The sequence below is a fragment of the Coenobita brevimanus genome, chromosome 23, assembly GCF_032717465.1.
Source record: "Coenobita brevimanus isolate Jiangsu-jjx chromosome 23, ASM3271746v2, whole genome shotgun sequence".
In the NCBI taxonomy this organism is placed as follows: domain Eukaryota; kingdom Metazoa; phylum Arthropoda; class Malacostraca; order Decapoda; family Coenobitidae; genus Coenobita; species Coenobita brevimanus.
Window position 1 is genome coordinate 24,006,969 of NC_136976.1, and position 24,503 is coordinate 24,031,471.

General features: G+C 40.6%; 1 non-coding gene across 1 annotated transcript; it reads right to left on the reverse strand.

The window, feature by feature from the left end:
• Window positions 1-22,237: 22,237 nt before the first annotated feature.
• On the reverse strand, window positions 22,238-22,356 carry LOC145393081 (5S ribosomal RNA). The gene has a single exon (XR_013896099.1). It is a non-coding gene; the product is annotated as a 5S ribosomal RNA (ribosomal RNA).
• Window positions 22,357-24,503: the final 2,147 nt, after the last annotated feature.

The following is a 24,503-nucleotide window of genomic DNA, read 5'->3' on the forward strand; positions in this document are numbered from 1 at the left end:
GGAATTAGGCCCTGATGCCTTTCACCTGAGTCGGACACGTAAAAAACAAAAAAACGCCGGTAGTGACCTACTAGAACGCTCTATTGAGTTTCGATTGTCACTTCACCCCACCCGGCCGCTTCTCGGTATAATGAAAAAGAATGGGGGTATACCGTGCCAGAAGGCGGCTGGGGTGGGATATTTGTGTTACGCTATTTTACCCTCAGTGTCGCTTTTCTCTGCCTTCTTTCTGCCGTTCTTGTCGGGAGAACTGCCGTCTTTATTAACTTTTTTTTTTTTTTTTTTTTTACAAATTATGTTTCATAGATTGCTCTCTGCTGCAACAACTGGCACGCAGGAATTCTTGAGTGTTCATCATGACAAATCAATGATGGCCGCTTAACTGAGTAAAACAAAATACTACTATGATAAGATTACACGATGCAAAAAACAGTGCACAAAATATCTAATAATATATTGAGGTTTATCATGACAATATATTCTGTCTATTTATCTATCTATAGCCAGACGCCATAATCCCATAAGGGGTGGCCATTTGACTTTGTGTTATTTGTTTTACGGGGAGGGCCACTAACCCTCCACCAACCCACTTGCTGACACGTAGGCAGCACGTATGGTTTGGTTACATGATTACCACCCAGCGTTGTAAATGGTTTCTTGGCTTACAGGAAACCATTTGGCTTGTCACTCAATGTGAAGCCACCTGTAAAGGAAAGAAAAGCAATAAGAAGTGACAGGAAAGATGGGAGAAATAGGAAGAGAGGAGGGCAGGCACAGAAAATGAATGATAAAGGCTAAGGAAGAAGTAGACAGTACTACATCAGGTGAGTGGATGGTGTGTTTTACTCGTTTTCTTTTCAATAGTCAGGCTCCCATGACTCATGATCTACTCAGCTAAATGAAATTGTCCGTCGTTAGCCAGAGTAGAATATTACGGTTGTCCCAACTACGAGTCTGTTAACAGCAACAGCAGGCAATCATTGCTCTCAGGCTCCTACGACTCAGTCTGAATTAAATAAATTTCAGGAACAAATAATTACAGTTGTCGAGTGCTAGCCAGGATAATGTTTTCTCCTACACTTCGGAAGATTTCCCAGGGGCAAGTAGTTTAAGTTGCTTTCTCCTCCCGCAGTCCACCATCCTAGGGACGTTGATATAACCAAGCACTGGTTCCACCAGTCTATATTGGTGCCATTACGTGAAGGCGTCCCTCTCCGGTACCAGGTTCACTGGTTAAAATACTGATTTAGCGAAGTGCACATTTCTCGTAAATAGTTTATCAGGAATGTGGTCATCGATATCATTCGACAGTTTTATGAACACTCACACTCCAGTGAATAACTTCTACCTGGATAAAATCGTCCGGTGGTAGTAAAAATAAGATACCAGAGTAGCTGCTACGGTACAATAATGTTAATAAAGGCGATACTAACACTCAAGCTACTATGACGGACTGATAACTGCATAAAAACGTTTAATGTCACCTCTTACAGAATACTAAAGTTGGCACGATCATGAGAGGGTTAATAATCAGGGAAACGATACAAAAAGAAACTTGGAACTATCTACGTTGGACAGATTTTCGGCCGTGAGCCACCACGGACTGGCAACACAAACAACGTAAACGAGGAAAGTTGAGAACGGATTCTGAACATAAAGTTGGAGTGAGGACATCAACCAGAAGAGATCAATGCTCCATCACACACACACACACACACACACACACACACACACACACACACACACTAAAGTGGACGTAACTGAATGCGAGCCACTGATCATAACTGATAACTGTCCTGGTCGTGGTCCGCAATGATTATTTCTATGACATATTTGGCTATTAGTTAGTCTCCACCTACTACTGTTTTTGCTGGTATAAATATTCTCGACTCAAGGTCTGGCAACGATTCCAGGAGAACCGGAGACTGCGCAAGGAATCTGAAGGGCCCAGGTTATGTGTCCTGGGATGGGCCTTTCCTGATAGAAAAAAAAAATCCAAATCTCCCCAGTGGGGTCAAGGTCATTGTAAGAAACAGGAGTAGACACATGCGTTCTTGGACAACTTTCTCAGATCCCATGTTGATGTTACACAAGAAGTTACCTTAGAGCAGTTGTTCTCAACTCGTTTCAGGCCATGGACCACCAGCCCAATTAAAAAGATATCGTGGAAAATTTTTGAGTAATGATAAGTAAAGCAAAGATAACAAACATTTTGGTTAGAAATATATTTCTTACAAACAGAATTTCTGTAAATGATATAAAATCGTAGACAGCTGACATTTTGGTCTGAAATATATTTCTTCCAAACATAATTTCCAGGAAATACATGAATACTTCTCTAACATTTTGCTGTGAAATTTATTTTTAACAAACAGAATTTTGAAAATTTGTAGGAGTATACAACTAACATTTTTCTTTGCAACCAGACTTTTGGATTATCTTCTCACTGACAAGCTTTTCAATGTTAAGAGTGGTACTTGATAATGCACAATGAATATCGCTTTCCACTGCAAGCCGATTCCTCTATTGGACTTAATGTGCAACAAACATGAAAATCTGCTCTCACACATGGAAGTTGATGCAAATGGCAGAAGACATCTGACTGCATGTGTTGACAGATTTGGGTAAGTATCAGTCATACTGGAATAATCAATAGGATTAGGCCTAATACAATAAAATGAATGGCCAATTATTTATTTTCATAAAATTTTTCGTACTGAAATTTCAATAAATTAAAATAATATATGCACCAATCTCCAGTTTATTACCAAATATGGTGACGTCCTGTGGACCACCCAAAAAGTCACCGTGGACCACCTGTGGTCCATGGACCACCAGTTGAGAACCACTGCCTTAGGGTCTTCAGATCTCATTTGTATTAAACGTAACTTACCGCATGGCAAAACCTACTTATAATGGCTACACGATGGAAATTCACAATTAATTATTATTGTTCCGGCCTCAGAGCCTCCCGACGATTCCAAGAGAGTCGGACACTGCACAAGGAATCTGAAGGGCTAAGATTGAGCGTCCTGCATGGACCATTGCTGATAGAAAAAAAAAAATCAAATCCTCCTAATAGGGTCAAAGTCACTAAGAAAAAGTAGTTAGAGAATGGTGACTGTTCGTAGGACAGTTACAAAATTCTAGCTTTAATTGTTGCAACCTCAGATACATATGGACGTGAATCCATTGCACCGTAGGAAGCCGACCATTTCAGCCGGACTCTCCCAGAGACCTTGTCATGAGGTTATGTTGAGGGACTGTGTTGTGACAGTAAAGATGTATGGAGAACTTAAGTAACAAGTAGTAAATAGAAAAAAAAAAACATGTAGTGTATTAAGTGTTTTAAATGATTTCGTGTTATATATCAAAAGATCGCCACTTAATGCGCAGAAATAAGACAAAAGCACAGGCCGGTAGATTACAATCATTGTTTCTCACACTGTTACAGCACAGATATCATCTTGTTTATAATAGTACTATTAACTTCAGAAGATGTGTTAATTTTTTTTTTACGCATGACTCCTCGTGCCTAAAGTATCGTCAGCCTAGCTTTGCCTGAGTAGTAACTAGTCACCACGTGTGAGCTGATAATAGAAGAAAAAAAAAAAGTTCTCTCTGGGTGCAAACAACAAATACAACACGTGGAAATTAGACTGATTACGAGTATAGCAATGAAGTGAACAATGTCAGTCTCAATGAAGTCTCAGTAAGATTTGCAGGTTGTTTGAAGCAGGGATTAAATTTCGTAATGTGCATGGACACAAAATTTACTTTTGGCAAGAAATAAATAGTACAGCAGAGTTGCTGTTCACCACCACTATATGGTCTCCTCAGTGTTTTAGCTGGACATATCTCTTTTATTCATGTCTCAAAGCTATCAACCATTTCTCCATGAGTATAACTAAATGCACGAGAGCTGACTGCCTTGGGCACTGATATTAAAAAATCCATTGGGAATTCTTGGCTCAGTTACAGATGTCCATGATCATAAGCTTATAAAACCTAATTGCGCATAAAGTTCATTCTTTTGAACTTGGAGGATATTTTCGTCCATTTGCGGCCTGTATTCCGCAGTTTAATGTCAGAAAAAGACATTACTACTTTCCTGTATCCTTTCTATAGCAATTTTGTTGTGGCTAGCACCGAGGTCTTGTGTAATATCTCATTTTAGTCCAGCATTGTAGATCGAGAAATGGCAAGTTTGAACCTAATTAAACTGCTCAGAATATAGTGTCATAATCGGTAGCATCAGGATTTGTCCGTCATTTAACTTCAACCAGATGGCGTACCAGTATTTTGTATATTATTACGACTAAGAGAATTATTTATTCATCTACCCTTTTTCGAAGTGGAGGAATTGCATATAGCCTTCATTAACTACGTCACTGTTAGACATCATTCCTTAGCTGAATAATATTTGGAGGCAGCAAGAATAAAGTAAAATGATAAAGCACTTCATCGGAGTAAAGAGTTTTATTATAGCGAGGATTATCTGAGTTACATGCTCTTCACTCGGGTGCAAATTGTAGATCTGATGCAGCACGGGCAGTATCCTTGGGCTCCTTATGAAGCTGACAAAAATACTTTAAAACTTTTTTGATATGTTTTAACAGTTGAGATACGAGTATTTATATATATTCCACTTCTGACTCCCACAGAGTTTCTTGACATCCAAATGCCCCCAAGAAAAAGTAAAAACACATACAACCTAAATTCATAGTACTCAGGAACTTCTGTAGCCCTTAAAGTTTTCTCCATTTCCCAGAGCAACGAGAAACACAACAAATTCTTTGGCATTACATCGTGTCGGTCATAAACTTTGTACCAAAGGCAGTGTTATGCTAGGAGGAGAGTGGTGTTGTGGTGTGAGGGAAGTGCGGTTGTGGAGGTTGTGCTGTGATGAGGGTCATGGTTTGGTGTGAGGAGTGATGAGGTGATGTGAGGGAAATGTGGTTGTGGTGTGGTGTGATGAGTGTCATGGTTTGGTGTGAGGAGTGATGAGGTGATGTGAGGGAAATGTGGTTGTGGTGTGGTGTGATGAGTGTCATGGTTTGGTGTGAGGAGTGGTGATGTGGTGCAAGGCTTGGTAGTGTGGTGTGAGGAATGGTAGTGTGGTATGAGGAGTGGTAGTATGGTGTGACGTGAGTGCTGTCAATGTGAATGGTGTGGTGCTGAGGTGTGCGTGGTGTCTGGCAAAGAAAGTGGTGTTGTGCATTAATGTGCAATAGTCAATGTGATACGGTCTTATGGTGAACTGAGTCGTGTGATTGTTGCTGTAAAGTATAATGGTGATAATGGAGAGAGAGAGAGAGAGAGAGAGAGAGAGAGAGAGAGAGAGAGAGAGAGAGAGTACAGTATCACTGTTAGTGTTCTGAGCTGGAAATTGTATTGTGGGGTAAGGGGAGAGTTAGAACAGTGTCAGAGAAGTGACCGTGCTCTAATGTGACTGACTATGGTCCAGCTGAAATACCTACACGATGGAAGAATTCATCTGCTGCAATATATTAAGAATTAAAGGCAAAGAGTCTACCAAACTGTCTCTTCCAAAAAAGTCGAGTAAATGAAAACTTAAATGAAGAGAATTCAGGGAGAAGGAAAAATTTTAACAAACGAGTAAATAATAGGCTGAAATTGCCTGTTAACTCTTGCATTAGATACCTGGACAGCAAAAGGGTTAGTGTGTGTCGCTAGACAAGTGCCGCGCGCCCACCGTAATAGGGGCTGGACGCAAGCAAAAGCTCACCCCTTTTCTGAGAAGTTTCCAATGCAAGAATTAACTGATACTCTTAGTCCTTCACTTATGCAACAGGTCAGCTTTGGATCTGCCTTCGTCCTTCTGTATTTTCCTCTGCCTATGGACCCCCGTCTTTTAAACGCACTGAGCACAGGTATCTGGAAATGGTCGGATCTTGATTTGTTTTTGTTTTTTATGGAAAGAAAAACTTTACAGGTTTGTACCCCTTGGTTCTTTCTTTTTAGCACAAAAAAAAAAAAAAATAGCCTGCATAAATATTATACGTGAGAATACTAACGAATCAAACAGAAATAAACTGGTTGAGAGTCTACTTAACCAACGAGAATAAGGACCAAAGACGTTCCGTATCCAGGAGTATAAGCGGGGAGGGGGTTCATTAGGTAAGCATCCTTGGATAAATTTTGAGAGGAAGAGAAGGGGGTAAAAAACAATTAGCATTTTGTTTCTGCAAGGACCATCTTCATTATACAAGGACCTCTTAATACTGTGGATCCCATGACTAACTTTTTTTTAAGTAAAACCATTTGGAGTTAGCTGGAATGCATGGTTGGAGTTATCCCGATCAGGAATGGGTTAACAGTACGGTACCAGTATTAACACTACAGCTCTTATGGCTCACTCTTAGCAGAATATCGTCAGTCGTTAAAAGAAATAGAATATTAGTGTTATGTCCCATGAAAAGGGAAGGAAGAGGATGACAAGGAGAAAAAACACGCCCGATGATAATAAAGGCATGGTTGTCAAGTAATGTTTATTTGTGCATCAAACTGGGTGATGGGGCCAGGGACCGAAAGAATGAGCTTTCTTGGGACGACGGTGTGTGAAAATGGTTGTTGCCTGTCCCCGCCCGGGAGGGGCTCGGGGACGGGTATTGTTTTCACTAGGTTTGTCTGCCTGTTTGTTTGTCTGTCTGTCTGTTAACAACATTATGCGAAAATTACTAGTGCGATTTTGAAAAAAATTACAAGGATGATGGGCTATGTCCTGATCACCTGATTAAATTTTGGGCCAAGCAGGGCCAAGACCCAGGCTGTAGGCCAAAAAAAAAGTAAAAAAAAGAAAAATACGAGCAAAAAATCGTTTTATCGCCATAACTTATATATATTACTCTCTTGTAAAATCTGCTTCCAAGAGATTAGGTGTGCTAAGACGACTCCGGTCCTTCTTTACCCCTGCACAACTGTTGACTTTATATACGGGTTATATCCGCCCCTGTGTGGAGTACAACTCTCATGTGTGGGAAGGCTCACCACATACAGCTCTTCTCAATAGGGTGGAGTCAAAGGCTTTTCGCCTCATTAACTCTCCTCTTACTGACTCCCTTCAACCTTTGTCTCTTCGCCGCACTGTTGCATCTTTATCTCTTTTCTATCGCTACTTCAATGGTCACTGCTCCTCTGAACTGTCTGCATGCAGTCCTCCACCTCTACGACGAGCGCGTAGCATCCGTCTAGCAGCAAAACTCTCATCCCTTTTTGTCCAACTCTCTAATGCAACCGTTACTCCAAGTCCTTCATTTATGCGATGTCATCTCTGGAACTGTCTCCTTCTGTGTATTTCCTGCTTCCTATGATCTCCAGTCTTTCAAACGCAGTATGTTCAGGCATCTCAAAATGATCAGGTCTTGAATTTGCCTCTCTCTTGTATTTTGTTTTCCTTTTGGAAGGAACAATAATTGCGGGCTCGTGGCCTTTGGTTCCTTCTTCCTCGCATAAAGAAAAAGAAAAACTCCTTTCAAATTCGTCATATCGATATGAAACCAGAATCTAAAGGCGTATCTTTCAAATCTGCATCCTATAACAAGCATCATTACATCATGGGGATCACCTCTCCAGTTAGCGGTAGTGGGGACAATGTAAGGTGGGTCGGGCCTAAAATTTCAAATGGGCATAAAATTGTAAATTTTCACCCTATTTACTCCAAATCTGATGTGACATCTTTTTTTGACAAGATATCCTGTTGTGTTTTTAGGTCAGCACTAAAATCGACTGCCGGGGATGGGTCTGCTGTGCCTTGGCACCACTTCTTGTTTAATTTTTATCTCCACTCATACAGCAGACTAGCACTTCACAGTCAACAGCTACTAATATTCAATGCTTGAATGAAAATGAAGGTTAACATTATGACTTACAGAAATTATTCCTAATGTTAATTAACTGCCATATAGACCTGATTATCATAGAAACTGACCAGGTTTATCAATGACGCTGCCTCACTGAAACGGTTCTAGATCATATTTTAGGTGCCGGTATACATTTCATAAAGATTAACGTCCGTAATAGTGCCCAAAAATCAAATTATGTAAACGCATTACCCTGAAAACTGCATTTGTTTTAGTTTTCTTTGATATATAATTTCAAACCAGTGGGTTCATCAGCGAAAATACAATTTTTTCTAGATTAAAAACTTTTCAGTAATATACAAGTGTATACATACATACATACATAGAGAGAGAGAGAGAGAGAGAGAGAGAGAGAGAGAGAGAGAGAGAGAGAGAGAGAGAGAGAGAGAGAGAGAGAGAATTATATGGCAAAAAAAAAAAAAAATTGTCTTATAACCACAAACAACACCTTGAGCAAGAATCTTGTGTTAGCATCACCGCGGCCTATCATGCTTGCTCCTCTTAATGGCCAAATTTGCGCAAGGAGAACGGAGAAAATGGGAATCGAAAATATTCCTAGCACAGTGTTTAGTGTTGATAGGAATGAATACCGGTACGAGCAACCATGATACACAGTACTGTATGAGACAACATCCATTTTTGCACCACAGCGTTTATTAATCTCCAATGCTATGGATTTCTTCGAACTGAATAAAATTGTCTGGCGTTGGCTGGATTAAAATTCTGAGATTTTAGTTTCTGTCCAGATGCTGATTAAGGTAGTTTTTACTATTTTCGCTGCAGCTGAAGTCTTGCAGATATATGTAATCGTCGGACGATGGCCGAAATTGAATGCAAATCGGGTACTTTTCAGTTCAAAGTTTACATTAGCCCAAGAGCAATGTTACTGACCAGATATCGCAGGGAAGCCACTTCACCCGACCACATTCACTGAGAGAAAACACTTACCATGGGTTAAAACGCTCATCAAAATGTCAGTAGTTCTGAATCCTCACGCATTATTTTAATACAGAATAATGAAATATAACAAGCCTTTATAAATACGAGTGAAGAATGCCCCCCCTCCCCTCAAGAAGGTCGTCCTTTGTGGCCCAATGCATGACTAACACCTTTCCATATGGGAGAGTTCAGGCAAGGATGTCTTCCCATGATACCTCAGATTGTATTGGGACGGGGTGTGTTGGGAAGAGTTGGAGTGCATATGAAAAGAAAATGATCTGCTGTTTGTGCATGTGCGTTAAGATTTTTTTTTTTCTTTTTTCTTTTTTTGTCGTCCCAGACACGAGGAACCAGCCTATTTACCTCTGGATATACTGTAGACTCTCTGCCAAGTTTAAAGGACCAAGTGCTTCGGAAAAGTGTCTAGCAATTCCAGTAGAGACTCGTGTGCTCATGCGCAGCTTACTCCTCCCCCAGAATATGACTCCTACTTTCCGTTCTGCTTACATCACTTGGAAATTGGTGACTCTCTCTCTCTCTCTCTCTCTCTCTCTCTCTCTCCATTAAATCACACGTGACCTCTTCCGCTTCGTACCTCTCTCTCTCTCTCTCTCTCTCTCTCTCTCTCTCTCTCTCTCTCTCTCTCTCTCTCTCTCTCTCTCTCTCTCACCATTAGATCACACGTGACCTCGTTCGCCTCATACATCTCTCTCTCTCTCTCTCTCTCTCTCTCTCTCTCTCTCTCTCTCTCTCTCTAACTTCCCACCACAGTGTTTTCTATCGGCATTTACAAGGGTGTGCATTAATTTAAAGTGATTACAAGAATTACTGTGATAATGTAGGTCGGTAGTAATTTTTTTTTTATTTACCATTTTTTTGTTCGTAATTTCTAATCGCTACAAGCATTTTACAATGAATATCATTATTTCACCATGAAATTATATACAGAGATTTATGGTAAACGATAACATAGTTATGGTACAATGATAATGCTTTAGAATTACGTTTAAAATGACTGGTTTCACATATTCATTTAGCCTATCACTAACGTACCACGGTTTCTTGGCGATAATGCTTTGTCCAGAGACAAAACAGTTCTATAGATTTCCTTCGTGAACATTTGATGTTGATAATGTAACTCCGCTAATACTTAATCTTACTATAATCGATTGCATTTCACTCTCAAACTGTTTACTCATTACGCACCTTGTTGTTTTACAGACAGATTTCCATCCGGGACTACACCAGGAAGTAGCAGCTTTTTACATGGTGGAAGTGTCCTTAGCAGACCGTTTTACGAATTTCTTACATACTGTTCCGAACTGAAATGCCTTTCTCAGTCGCCGTAGTCGGAGGAAACTTTGTCCTTCAATCCACACAACTGTATCCACTTTATTCTAGTGATGTTATCATGCGTCATGCGAAAGCGTCTCAGATATTGACCATCAGATGTCTTCTCAGAACACCTAAACACACTCCACATCTTGAAAAGTATTACAACCTTACAAGTGTATAAAATTAATAAGGTGATGTGTCACACTTGGCTGCTAAAAACACACTTGTCCTCGCCAGAGTGGTGGCCTGGTGACGTCACGGGCAATGACTATATAGTTATAAACGATGATAGGAAAGTACCGCAGCGAATAGAAGAATGGCTGACCAAAGTACATGTTGGCAACTTTATGGCATATTATTTGTAGTTATAGATAGCATTGTGGGTAACTAACAGAATATCTTATTGGGTAACTAATATAAATATTTAATGTGCACTATCAGGAGTATATTTATTGTTTCCCTCATACTGTCTAATGTAGTACCTAAGCTTATATCTCCTCCTCAGTATTTTCCCCCTAGTAGCCTATATACATGGTTAATAAATAACTGTAGTACTGGTTTTTATTTTTCTCCTCATTCTTACGTAAAAGTGTTTGCCAATTTAGCCTGATAGTCATGTTTCTCTTCCATTCTGCTTTATCCTTTATGTATGTTAAACTTTGGAGTATAATTTACTCTGTTTATCATCGAAATATGTAGCAGCTAATTTTATCACTATTGGCTATTCTCTGTTGTGCCCTTTATGTAGCTGGTCAGTAATGAGAGTAAATTTATTGTTTCTCTCATATTCATGCTATATAGTGGATATTTTTTTCTCCTCTCTGTTTTCTCATAACTTCTTTTCTCCTTTAAATATTTCTGAACTATTATATTTATATATCATGAATATTGAAACCAAAAACAATAAGCACATATTTACCTCCGCCAAGGAGATTACGTTTTTGCCAGCTTTGGTTTGTTTGTTTATTTGTCTGTTAGCAGGATTACTCAAAGAGTTATGAACGGATTTTGCTGAATCGTTTTGGTAGGGTAGGGTGTGACGCAAGGAACAATCCATTAGATTTTGGTTGTGATCCGGCATCACCATCCGGATCCAAGAATTTTCTAAATGATTCTTTACAATTGTCGGATTGTGTTAATTTCAACATGCTTGCTTCCAGCCCGATAAATAATGCCTACAATGCTTGCACAAAAAGTACAAGACAACAGCCATAATATCTACCACACACTCAAGTTTGACCTGGATCCAAGAAACATTCTGGATCTGGACTGTTCAGCCTTGGCGGTGGTTTGCAATCTCGGATTGCTCTTGTTATTTAATGTATTGTAATTTACTTCATATCAAGCACACAGACTTATTCAATCACCAGCATATAATCAGGATCTCTGGTAATCCTGTGCATGCTACATTAATTATGCATAACAGGGACTGGCTTTGGTGTCTGTTTTAGCATCCTAATTAGGCACTGCAGACATATAGGCCTACACTGTAGGTTTCAAATACATGCAGCACAAACGCACATATTACAGAAAGTACTTAACATACTACAATTATCTACATAAAGCACAAAACCCAACAATCCAGTAATGTCTAGGCAGCAAAATAAAATGGTGTAAACCACTCATGAAAACACAAAATCCAAGAAACAGGGAATGCCTAAGCATCTCTCTCTCTCTCTCTCTCTCTAACTAAATATATATATACTGTGTGTGTGTGTGTGTGTATCTATCTATCAGTCTATCTATATCTATCTATCATCTCTCTCTATATATCATCATCATCATCAGCCGTTTGAGTATCCACTGCAGGACCGGCCTATCCCGACCGAAGTCGGGACGATACAGCCAATGTATCTCTACCAAGTGGCTTAGGGTGTCTGGTAGAAATTGTATGTAGGGTGAGAAGTGTTTGTAAGTGTAATTGTAGCGTTGGAGTGGTTTTGGATGTGTGTGTAGTCTGTGAACCAAGTGTAATCGGCCCGCGCAAGCCGACTGGGTGCAAGCATACTTTACAGTAAGCGACACTGGTTCAACCACAACACCCCTTGTGTCCGTCAATGCAGTACGTGGCCGGGTGAACACTCTCAAAGTTTATTACCCTAGCTGGGCGTGAACCCTGGCCCACCCGTGTACGAAACGCACACTCTACCACTGTACCACAGAAGCTCTCTCTTTCTGTCTCTCTCTCTATATATATAAGAACAAAAATCTGCATGTTATACACTCACAGCTACAGGGTAGGCCTGCTATAGGTAATGTCATTCAGGGTCTAATGATGAATAACCATACGTTAAAAGAACAAGTAACAGTATTTACTTTTTTTTTTGGGGGGGAGGGGAACCGATGATACAGTGTGTGTGTGTGTGTGTGTGTGTGTGTGTGTGTGTGTGTGTGTGTGTTTTAGACAGTTTCACAAAATACAAGATAAGAGGCTGCTTGGCACTCGCTAACCACTCAGTGATTATTACTGCCATTGAACAATAAGCAACGTTGTAAAAATGTTGCTGAAACAAACAGTAGTTGAGAATAACACAGTATTAAAATAAAAAGAGAGAGAGAGAGAGCAGAATGAAAATATTACCGTATCTCTTAATCTTCAGGTGACATGTAGAGGTGTATGATATGTAGGAGGACTGCTGGGCCTTGGCAGCAGGCTGTGAAGCCTATACCCAGAGTCGAACACATTAAAAAAAAAAAAAAAAAAAAGATACGAAGGCGGTAAGGTGTGTGAATACGAATGATATCCTGAGTAGAATTCTTATTTCACTTTTGGCTCTTTCCTAGCATTTTATTACAATTAGGCCAGATGACTGCATTCAGCGGAGGGTTAATCCTAGGTCCATGGCACTGGAACTACACTGACCATTACCCCTACACTGTTGGGACAAACATAGTATTCTATTCAGGCAAAAGGCAGACTGTTATATTCAGCCGAAAATGAGTAACAGCAGCCTGAGAATGTTAATATACGATACTGCTTTAGTTCGAGGAGCTAAGAATATCACACACGCCAGCCCCACAAGATACATTGTAAAAGAAAGTAAAAAGTTCACAGAATCTTGCGAAACAAAGATGGTAACCAGACACGCTTTTCACACGACAAAGATTCCAGACTTTTAAAAACACATTCATCTTCTTGGGTAAAAACTACCTGACGCCTCCTCTCTCATGCAGAGGTCTTGAATTTCCGGCCAACATTTTCAAGCCTGAGAAGGAAGTTTAATATCACCGGGTAAGAGGATCAGAGTCTCTCTCTCTCTCTCTCTCTCTCTCTCTCTCTCTCTCTCAGGGGTGGGGAAGGGATTATGAGTTTGTGGCCAAGTTATAGTTCTTTCATTTTCGTAAGACTTGTTATCTTTCACGTCTATCGCAGTCGCAGAAGACAAAGCCATTTCTCTGTTTCCTTCCAAGAGCACTTCCTCGTTACAAACACCAATTTCAAGTATTAATCTGTTGTCACGCGTATGAATTAAAGATGAAAACATGACAATTTTTGGCCAAGTTCAAGATCATGAAAATGGCATGGTGTGACTTGAGGATTTTCTGCTATGTAAATTTGATATCAGACAAGTAGGTCGGTCTCCAACCTTTACATAACCTGGAGGAATGTTTTCTAATGGTCTTTATCAGTTTATAGGATATAGAAGACGCCATGTCAGTTAACCATGACCAAAGACCGTTTTGTTTTTTTCTATTATTGCACGTTAATATGCAAACTAATTTTAATGCGTATTCTTGGCAACAGAATGAGTGAAGGCAAACGTATACTGCCTACAAGAAGTCTTGTACAGTGTTCAGTCTTAGGAGAATATATAATTAAGATCTTTGAATTATGGTGGCGTAAAATTGACCCCCCTGCGCTCAGAAATGGATTATACACATTACGTGTCACAGCTCCTGTGTTACTGTGGCGTAAAATAAACGAAGTGACGTAAATAATACACTGTATGTTACATTATTCATTTTAGTAAAACAGAATGCAGTCTATACCATTCAGTTAAAAGAATGGCTCTTCACTCACGCTGTAAAGACACTTGAGGACTTTTCATCCTTGGTAACTAACCCAGCATCTGATTCTTCACTCGGCAATGTGCGGTACCAGACACTCATAATAATATCCCTAAATCTATTGCAGTCCACTTGACACATCTTTGCACTCTTGTAAATTCATAATATATATACTGAGGAAAATGTACACACACACACACACACACACAAGGAGAGAGAGAGAGAGAGGGAGAGAGAGATGCTATTGAACGCACCATGAGTCTAGTGTGACCCGGTGACGTCAAGGGAAGGACAAGAACTGAGGACTGAGATGTGGCGTCAGTTTGTCTTGCTCACCCTTTGTGGACGACAGAGAGAGAGAGAGAGAGAGAGAGAGAGAGAGAGAGAGAGTCTCAACTCTTCTACTAACTTTGCATATGCACCTTCAGAACAATCTCCCTCTGTCTGTCTGTTTGTCTGTCTGTCTGTCTGTCTCTGGAACCGTACGAGGGTGAAATGTGAGAAAGGGAATATGAAGAATGCAGCGCGACAAAGTGACCTTTTGGAATAGTCAGCAGCTCAACAAAACATATGAAAGTCGATGAATGCTTTATCGTTCCAATAACTACGATTTTAACCCCTCATACTACGCTAGGATGTCTGTCCAATGCCGAATAAAGGTTTCTGGCGTAGCAAGGCTAAAATTGGTGCAGTAATGAAAAAAAGATATTGTACAGAAGGGATTACTGAGGACTATTTCTAACCCCATCGATATGACTTTTTTTTTTTTCCCTATGCACAGTAATGCATCTGCCAGAAACAGTCGGTAAGACGTCGTGGTACTATAGCGGTCAATTACAAACAACCCTACTCCCTTTCAGAACAAAACAAAAGCAACTTAGCTTTCTTACTCAGAAGACATTTTGAGGAAGCAGCTAAAATAACTCGAATGCATCCTCATGTTATTTATGAGTATTTTTGCCAACATAAATCTGACGTAGGATCATTTTTGCTGCCATCCTGTGGCTGCCAGGGCTTCACCACCGTCGAGGACACTTTCAGTACAGGACCGAAATCTGGCCACCCCGTAGCTGGACCAGCTAGCAGATGCACCTGGTAGCTCCCGACGGTGGAAAAGTTGTTGTTACATACTTATTAACACTCGCAGCACTACTAGGTCATTTTCAGTTTATTCATGCATATAATCTTCCTATTTTGAGGCTTCGGTAATAGTATGGGGATTAGTGAAGACACCATCTAACTCCTTCAATTCGACTTTGTCTATCTATCTATCTATTGCCAGACGCCTCAATCCCGTTTGGGGTGGCCACAAACAAATCGCCTCCAAGTAGCCCTGTCCTCTGCCATTTCACTGCCCTGCTCCCAACTCACACACCCCTCTCTCATATACCTCTCCACCCCATCCCTTCATCTCATCCTCGGCCTCCCCCTCCCTCTTCCCCCCTCCACCTCACTCACATACACTCTCTTCGTCAGTCTTTCACCCTCCATCCTCTCCACATGGCCAAACCACCTCAGTGTGTTCCTCATAACGCTTCCTATCACATCCACATCCACACCACAACGCTCCTTTATATCCTCATTCGTCAGCCTGTCTCTCCATGTGACTCCACAGGCTCCTCTTAAATAACTGATTTCCACTGCTTTCACTCTTGACTTGTGTCCTTCCAACAACGTCCAAGCTTCACTTCCATATGTTAGAGTTGGTATCACAATACTGTCATGTAGTAACTTTTTCACTTCCATGCTCACTTCCCTGTTTCTTATCACTGCTTTCAAAGAACCAGCAACCTTTCTTCCCTGCTGTACCCTTTCAAGCACTTCACCCTCTAAACCTCCATCCTTACTCATCACACTACTCAAGTACTTAAACGTACTCACATTTTCCAATTCCTCACCATCCAACCTCCCTGTACATTCACTGACTTCACCTCTCTCAAAGACCATCACTTTACTCTTCCCTACATTCATCTTTAGATTCCGTTTCTTACACACTCTCCCAAACTCATCCACCAAGCCTTGCAGCTCCCCTTCGTCTTCACTCAACAACACAGTATCATCTGCAAACAACAGTACACGGAGTTTCCAAACACTATCCTCTCTCACCAGGGCCACTCCAACATCCACTACCCTACCTTGTACCTCTTTTATTACCCCATCCATGTACAGATTGAACAACCATGGAGACATGACACATTCCTGTTTCAAACCAACTTTCAAAGAGAAAAATTCACTTAGTTCACCATCCACACGCACTGCAGCCTTAGCACCATCATACATACTCTTCACAGCATTCAACAACTTCCCATCTACTCCATATATTCTTAACACTTTCCACAATCCTTGTTTATCCACCCTGTCATATGCTTTCTCCAAATCCATGAAAGCCGCATACAACTTCTTTCCCTTCTCTAGAAACTTTTCCACTAAAGATCTAAGAATGAATATCTGATCTACACAACCTCTTCCCTTCCTAAAGCCTCCCTGTTCTTCTCCAACTAATTTCTCTGTTCTTTCTCTAACTCTGTCAATAAGTATCCTACCATACACTTTTCCTATTATACTAAGAAGACAAATGCCCCTATGATTACCACACACTTCTTTTTCCCCTTTTCCTTTGTACAAGGGAATAATTATACCTGACTTCCAAGCTCCAGGACTCTACCTTCTTCCCAGGCCAATCTGCACATCTTCCACATCCATTCTACTACTATCTCTCCCCCATGCTTCAGCATTTCACCACACACTCCATCAATTCCTGGGTCTTTCCCCGATTTAACTTTCTTCATTGCTTCCACAACTTCTATCCTACTGATTTCTTCCTGTTTTCTCACCTCCCTCCCTCTCCCAGCCATTCTCCAGCCACTTATACTCGCATTACTTCCATCCTCTATGTTCAACAATTCCTTAAAGTGTTCTCTCCATCTGCTCACTTTTTCTCCCTTCTCCACTAGTAATCTACCATTTTTATCTTTCACTCCCCTGCTAACTTCACTTCCACCCTGTCTTACTCTTTTCACCTCTTTCCAGAACATTTTCTTACAGTCCCTCCACTTTACACTCAAATTCCTTCCAAATTCCTCATCCACTCTCGTCTTTCTCTTACTAATCTTTTGACCTCTCTCTTTCTTTCTACATATAACTCCCTCTTCCGCCTCTCAACTTCTTCCACGCCCCTATTTCTCATCCATTCATTGTATGCTTTCTTCTTTTGTGCCACAGCCTGTCTCACCTCTTCAGTCTTAAGCTAAATAAAAACGTCTGGATATAGCCAAAACAAAAATAAAGACGTCATCTTACTGAAGGTGTTAAGTTTTCCACTCCGACTATGTAATTTTTTTTATTATATTCTTGCTACTGTTGGAGGCATTTACACAGCTCAGGAGAGACTCTTGCAACTAAAGAGGTTTAATGTTGCCTTCATAAACCGTTCACTGTAGGGGTCGTCTCCAGCTGAGTGAACTCGTCAGGAGAAAACAACAAGAATATTGTTTGACGTCTTCTGACTGGTTTGAAGCCATTCTGCTACTTCGACTCCTGCCTTACCATATACGCAACGTAGATTCAAGATCATCATACACTTGACAATTAAGTTCGGACATTTCTCTCGTATTAGCTTCAATCACTGCACTCTCCTTCCAACTCTTATTCTGTATTATCCAGTCCAGTGTCACCATTGTTTATCATCCTAAATTTATTCCACAACCATTCCGGCCAATTGTCACTCCGAATGTCTCACCCAGTGTAAGATGCCCTCCCATCCTCCCGCGATGTAACTCCTTTTCCCTTCCTCTAGTGCCTAACTCAACCTCTCACACTCCCCCGTCACTACATCACCCCAATTTCCACACTCCCCCGTTACTACATCACCCCCCCTCCCAGTTCCACCCTCCTCCGTCACTGTCTAATCTACCTCCTACCCTCCCTCGTCACTCTCACCGCATCACCGCACATCCCACCCTCCCCTGTCGCTACCTGGCCACGGTAGCCTTCTTTCTGTGATCATAGTCAGCACAATTTCCGTCTCACATTTTATGGGACTTCCGGGTTTTCATTTCCTCTGGTCAGTGTTTAATTCAGCCATTCCTGCCCGTCACTGCATTGTGGCTCTGAATTAAGCTTACCTCCGGGATCAGCAAGTTTAATTGGAAGGAGCTGCGATTACCATTCCAATATTACCCCGCGCCCCCCTGTCCCGATCCTCACACGCCTCAGCCTCGCCACAGTTTTAGTGACATGGAATCGCAGACAGCCAAGCGGTCTCGTGTTGTCCGATGCAAATCAGGGTGTTTATATGCGAATTCGTTTGTAAAGCACCAGGTACGAGTACGAGTACTATCTATTACTGTTAGCACAAAGCTCGTGCAAACTATTCTTGTCTAATTTAAATAAAAATAACACATACCAACCAACAGGTATGTACACCACCAGTTACTTAAAATGCATGAAGCAGGTCATTATTATACAGTACACTTTCCCTTCCTGATGAATCCCTGTTTCTTTCTTTCTTTTTTCTCTGGATTTATATATAACGTCCCGTCTCAGCCTTATTATCAATCGAAATTTCTCCTTATGTAACTCTTCTCTTAACTCTGAACTTCACAGTATTTTACTAAATTGTTCACTAAGGTTCCATTGCTACCTATAAAGCTGATTTACCAGTTTCACCCAACGTACAGGGCCAGTTGTAGAGAAGAAACTATTACTGTGCAGAGTGGCCACAAATTATCTTTACATCTTAAGGCCAAATGTTTACCTTGATGGTCTGAGTGAATATGTGGTGTCACGGCTGGAAGATCGCCAACTGTCACCTTCAATTAGGGAAAGTCTGGCTGTTCGTGAATTCCAAAGCAAAACACTTCCGGTGGATTGGAAAAGATGGACCAGTTGTTTTGTGCTACTGATGTCACTCAGTTAAAAGTATACTAAATACCGTCAAAATATCTTTGCTATAGTTCAATTAATATCCAAGAAAAACCGCATGAAATAGCCTTTTTAAAAAATAAATTGTTGAAGTTCCAAAGACAACAAGGACACCCTGTATTTTGGATCACATAACGGATATATAGCAAAGACTTACTAGTGGCTCAGCTGGCCACGCAATATCAAGACAGGCCATCTCCAGTGCTCAGTAAATCCTCCTCCAAAACATCATCTTCCTCCAGGGTCTTCACTTGAAGCTCCTGACATGGCCTACTGTCACTCTGTCCCATTACTTGGACAGTTGCAGACATAAACATGATCTACTGTTTAGTTGAATAATTATGAAATTCTTATTTAATGTTTTGAAAAATTTGTTGCTCTGAAGATCTAATCACTGGGTTTTGAAAATCACTGCACACTGTCTCCGTTTATCGTAAGGAAGTGGATTGATGTTAATTTATTCTCCTCTCCGCGTTGACGTATTTTTCAGTGTATTCTTCCTACTTTGAGATGATATTAGTCATCACCTGGGAGGTCCTCAGAAGTGGAAATTGCAAGAATTCTCTCTTAATTTGAGTTAAATTGTCTGCAGGTAGCAAGGGTTAAAAGTAAAAAAAAAAAAAGTCCTCCAGCTGAAGTGGTTAACCAGCTCTTGGTCGTGACAACGCTACTGTTTCATTCCAGCTGGCACCAGGCGATTTATTCCAGCTAAAAGAACTATAGGAACCGTAGTGAATTAAGTGTAGTGCTATTAACCTTTTCATGGTTGGGACAGTTCTAGGTTTCAATTTCAACTAAAGCCAGATTATAATATTCAACTGAAGGAAGTCGCAGGTGCCGAGTGTTAATGTCCACAACTGTACCACCAAGGTCGTGCAGACTGTTGACTGATCGCCTATCATACGTCTCCTCTTTTACCCCTCCCCACCACCCACCATTCGACTTCCTCTCTTCCGTCATCTCGTCCAATCCCGTAAAACCCCGGGAGTCCGATTAGCCACTATCTGCCTCACTTACTGAAACCATTTGGGAAATCCTCCTAACTAGGGATTAACCAACATTGGAAAGCGTCTTTCCCAATTTCGCAGAATTTTTAACTGCAACGTTGTTTTGGTTGTTGAAACTAGTAATTGATCTGCCAAAAGTAATATACGGTATATATATATATATATATATATATATATATATATATATATATATATATATATATATATATATATATATATATATATGATCCACAGAAAAGAAGAAAAGTAATTCAGCTCGAAACAGCAACCTTCTATTTTACTACAGAGGATGAGAAAATGAAAGGGTTACTGGTTTTGGATTTCCAATTAACAGAAATCTTGCCGACAACATTGTTAAATTCAGCTGTGTATCTGACAGAGCAGCATTTGTTGTCATTAGACTGTGCAAAAGATATACCCTGAAAGTAGTTCAAGTATATGCACCAACTTCTCAAAGCCCAGATGAAGAAATAGAAACATTCTATGATGACATCTCCCAGATTATGGAAGAAGAAAAGCCAACATATACTATACTCATGGAAGACTTCAATGCAAAAGTTGGGAAATCGAAAAATGAAGAAGCATGTATGGGAAAATTTGGAGTGGGAGAAAGGAATGAAAGAGGAGAAATGCTGGTAAAGTTTGCTGAAATGTTTAACAAATAATGAACACATTCTTCCACAAAAGAACAGGGAGAAAGTGGAACTGGAGAAGCCCAAATGGAGAAACATAAAATGAAATCGACTTCATTATAGCAGATAAGAATAACACGATCACAAATGTCACAGTTATCAACAAAGTAAATATAGGTAGTGATCACAGAACGGTGGGTTGCACAGCTAGATTCAATTTCAGAAGTGAAAGAAAGAAGATGATTAAAGATAAAAAGATATGCCCAATATTAGTAAACGAAAACAAAGCAGTCTTCCAGTTGGAGATAAGGTACAGATTTCAGGCTCTAAGTAATGCTGAATGTGACATTGATAAGCTGAATGACAGACTAACAAAAGTGCTAAGAGAATCAGCAGAGGTTGTGGGAAAACCTAATACAACCAAAGCCAAGAAATATTCAGAAAAGACACTCGAGCTTATGAAAAAACGAATGGAATTGAAAGTAAAAACAAAGAAAGATGAAACAGAAAGAGTGGAATTAAATATGCTTAGCAACAAAAGCCAAAGAAAAGGAAAAAGAAAGAGAAACATGGATCAGATCAAAGACACCAACAATGGAAAGAGTCTGAAACAGGTCCGAAGTAAAATGGCACTAGGAAAACAACAAATGACATCACTGAATGAAAAAAACGGTGAAATCATTAAATGCAGAGATAAGATGGTGAAGAGAGTTGAAGAATTTTACAATGAATTGTATGCATCAAAGACAGTAGAACCAATAGCTAACTTTTCAGTTGACACAAGTGAAATACCTGAGGTACCACCAGACGAAGTAAATATTTGTCTTAAAAATATAAAAAGAGGGAAGGCTCCCGGAGAAGATGGAATAATAACAGATTTACTGTTGGAGGCAGGAGTAGAAGTACAAAATAGGCTTGCTCACTTATTTACACATGTATAAATAGGAAGAAAATTCACAAAACATGGTGTAATGCAATAGTTATTTTACTCTACAAAAAAGGTGACTCAAAAGACCTTAGTAACTATCGACCCATTAGCTTATTATCAGTCATATACAAACTCTTCACTAAAGTCCTTACGAACAGAATAACAACAATTTTGGAGGAAAACCAACCTCGTGAACAGGTAGGATTCCGAAGCGGGTATTCGGCCACTGATCATCTACACACAATGAATCAGTTAAATGAGAAAACTACAGAATATAATAAACCACTGTGCTTAGGTTTTGTTGATTACGAAAAGGCGTTTGATTCAGTGGAGCACATAGCAATTATAAATTCATTGCGAGAACAAGGAGTGAATGAGAACATTGTAAAACTTCTCGAAAACATATATAAAGAGGGAACTGCTACAGTTAAATTACATAAGGACTCAGAAAAAATTTTTCATTCATTCATTGCCAGACGCCATGTATCCCAAACGGGGTGGTCAAGGGCTTAAAGTTAATTGTTTTACAGGGAGGGGCACTAATCCTCCACCAACCCCACTTGACACGTAGGGAGAACGTTATGCCAACAGCATCTGGTGTTCCCAGGCAGTCACCCATCCAAGTACTAAGCAGACCCAACGTTGCTTAACTTCGCTGATCGGACGGGAAGCGGTGTACTCAACGTGGCATGGCCGTTGGCAGCTTGTCTAGAAAGTATTTTCAGAAAGCTAGACTGGGAAAACAAAGGAGTGAACATAGATGGAGAAAAGCTAAACCATTTACGATTTGCAGATGGCATTGTCCTAATCTCAGAAACAGCGGAGGCATTGCAAGAAATGTTATATGACCTGAACAGAGAATGTCTGAAAGTAGGACTGAAGATGAACCAGAGTAAAACTAATGTTCAATCCTCAAACACCAAAGAGCGTCATCAGAATATGCGATGAAATTCTTGAAGAAGTCGAGGAGTACAACTACTTGGGACATATACTAAAATTAACGAAAGATCATGATAGCGAAATAGAAAAACGCATTACAATCGGATGGAAAAGCTTTCGGTAAATCTAGAGTCATTATGAAAAGTAGCTTGCCAGTTTGTATGAAACGAAAAATATATAACGAATGTAAAATTCCAGCTATGACGTATGGTTTTGAGACCTGGACCGACAAAATCAATGAAAAATAAACTAGTCCGTTCTCAGAGAGCAATGGAAAGGTCAATGTTGGGAATATCTTTACGAGACAGGAAAAGATCAACTTGGGTGAGAGAGCAAACTAAAGTCAAAGATATTAGAGAAGTTATTTTTGGCGCTTGGTGGTATAGTGGGTTATTATTGCACTCCAGTCGGACTGAGCCGGTGAAGATTTATATCCAAGGGATGGTTGGGGTTGATTGCTCACGTAATGCCACTCAGGGATGAGTGAGGCTGGTCATTCTCATCTTCAATGTCAGGACCAACTGCCTAGCCCTGGGCTCCTAAGCTCCTCATGGGGCAATGTAGGATTGGATGATGGATGGATGGATGGATAAAAGAACAGAAATGGAGGTGGGCAGGCCATATAGCAAGAATAAGGGATAACCGATGGAGCAAGAGGCTGACTGACTGGACACCAAGAGATTGTAAGCATAGCAGAAAAAGGCCAGACAGGAGATGGAGAGATGAGATAGAGAAATTTTCAGAGAAAACGTGGCAAAGATTGGCTCAGTCAAGGAATTCGTGGAAAAGGTTGGAGGAGGCCTTTGTTCAGCAGTGGACTCGTTATGGCTGATGATGATGAATATATATATATATATATATATATTTAATTCATCACACATCATCATCATCATCCGGACCTCCTTTCCCACCCTAGGGCAGGGTGAGGAGTAGCAATGTCCTGACAACCCAGATTTGCCCAGTCCAGTGGGCCACTCTTTCATTCACTCATCATTCAAGCTCCCAGAATCCTGGTTCTACGGGATATGCCAACAACAATCACCACGTTCTGCTGCTTCACACAAACGTATCCGACAGAGTCAAACCGGAGGCTGCCACGTTAAAGGGAAATTCAGGCTAGTGCAAAGTTTTGCTGATGTCTGTGATCTCGTGCCTTGAGAGTAAATGTAGAAAAGAGTAAAGTGATGGTTACTGAGAGAGAAGGTGACTCCCAGTGCGATGTTACACTGAATGGAAAGAGACTGGAATTGGTGAGAGTTCAAATACCTGGGTACAGTGATGGAAAAGAGAGGGAAATGTGCAAAAGAAGTTGAAAGTAGGGTAACACAAGGAAGAAAAGTAGCTGGTGCAATGAAGGCCTTGATAAAAAACAGAGGCTTGAGTGTTGCAGCTGCACGAGGCTTACGTGAAGGAGTGTTAGTGCCAGCTTTAACATATGGATGTGAGACTATGGTGTGGCATGAAAAAGAAAAGTCAAGAGTAAGAGCAATGGAGATGAGACTGCTGAGGAATGTATGTGGAGTACAGAGGGTGGACAGGATACAAAATAATGTGATCCGTGAAAGATCTGGAGTGAGGAAGTCGGTGGACACCAGAATCGAAGAGAGTGTACAGATGATGGTATGGTCATGTGGAGAAAATGGATACAACAGAGTGGTGAAAAAGATGTATCTGAGTGAATTTGAAGGAGGGAGGCGAGGTAGGCCCAGGAGAAAGTGGAGAGATATGGTGGATGAGTGTGTGAGGAAGAGAGGTTTGAAGGTCGGTGAGGCTAGGGAACTGACAAGAGATCGAGCTGGCTGGATGAATGTTGTGAGAAGTGCATGATCAGGGATTTGGCACCCGTTTTTAACGTGGCAGCGTCCGGATTGACTCAATCGGATACGTTTGTGTGAAGCTGCAGAACGTG